Below are 1,426 nucleotides of genomic sequence, written 5' to 3'. Positions count from 1 at the left end.
TTAAAATGCAGGAGGTAGATAAAATGTTGCAAAAGAACTCAAATCTCTTACTCTGAATTTGCAAGTGTAGTTTCAAGAGGCAAACTTATGTTTGAAATATCTTATTTCTGCTTTGGAAGTGTCTCTACAACCCATCTAATATACAAGTAAAGATGATTGCATACTATCATGCTTTTATTTAGGAATTGGGAGACCATTATATTGGAGATGGGAACAAAGTATGATATTGAAATTATGATCAGGTCATTTTTCTGAAACAATCTTAATGTTAACAAGTATGACTTACCTTATTTCTGATTCTGAATAAATTCTACAGGTACCTGTGAGTTTTTAAATGTTTACCTTGAACACTTTTTGATTTTCAATAAATACCTATTAAGCACTAGCTATATTCAGGGAGAAAGGCAACATGGTATGGGGGGTAAAAGGATGACCTCGAGATCAAGAACCTTAGATTCAAGTCCTGACTCATATGCCTTCTGGCTATGTTGCCACACAAACTTTCAGTGAGTTCCCCAAGAAATTCTCTGAGTTACAGATGAGTTGCCTACCTAGAATGGTGGAGGAAATTTTACACTAGGAATTCCTTACTGTGATGAAATTACAAATTCAGATCCCTCTCTCTATCTCACCTCCACTCTCAGTCTTCAACTTCACATCATGAATCATACAGCAAGTCTTACTCTGCAACACTATTCACCTAATCTATAGCATCATTGAGGGGAAAGGAAAGAGGTGGTCATCATTATTACAAAGTAATCTTTTCAAATACTCTTCTTCACCAGTATCCATCTTTGCTGTGAATCAGTGCCTCTCCTAGGAAGGTAAAAGAATAATAATAAAAAAGGTGTTTAGGGTTGGCAAAGATGTAAAAGTCCAGCTTCTTTCAAAATATCAGAAGAGTTTATGCATCCAATAGAAGGTATGGATTTCTGGTCAGATGATTTTCTCACTGTCATTTATGTAGGGAATTTTTTTTTTTTGCTTCTGATTTTTAAGCTGTCTCTACATGATGTGTTGCTGGTCATAATCATCCCTGGCACTTACTTCTGCAATGTCTTTCATCCAATGGTTTCAAAGAGCTACATAAATAGGAATTCATTTTTTGCAATAATACTGGAAAGGGGAAGGAAGGATCAGTTCTATTATACCTGCTTGACACATTGGACAAAGTTGAAGTGGCTTAGTTGTATCCTATGATGCTTCAGTGGCAGAGACCCAGGTCTCCTGGTTCCACATTTAGTGAAATCTTGACCAGACCCTTGATGCTATCATTTCCCCTTTGAGGGATAGCATAGTAAATCCATTGTAGCATTTAATTACCAGCTTGTTAGATGTTTGACAGAAGCCAGAAAAATACAATGTTTGATCTGGAGGAGATAGTAAAAGCTCAATTGAAAGACTATTTGGTTTAATCTTTGCAAAA

Source organism: Macrotis lagotis, chromosome 1 (assembly GCF_037893015.1).
Source record: "Macrotis lagotis isolate mMagLag1 chromosome 1, bilby.v1.9.chrom.fasta, whole genome shotgun sequence".
In the NCBI taxonomy this organism is placed as follows: Eukaryota; Metazoa; Chordata; class Mammalia; order Peramelemorphia; family Peramelidae; genus Macrotis; species Macrotis lagotis.
This window is presented reverse-complemented; position numbering follows the sequence as displayed.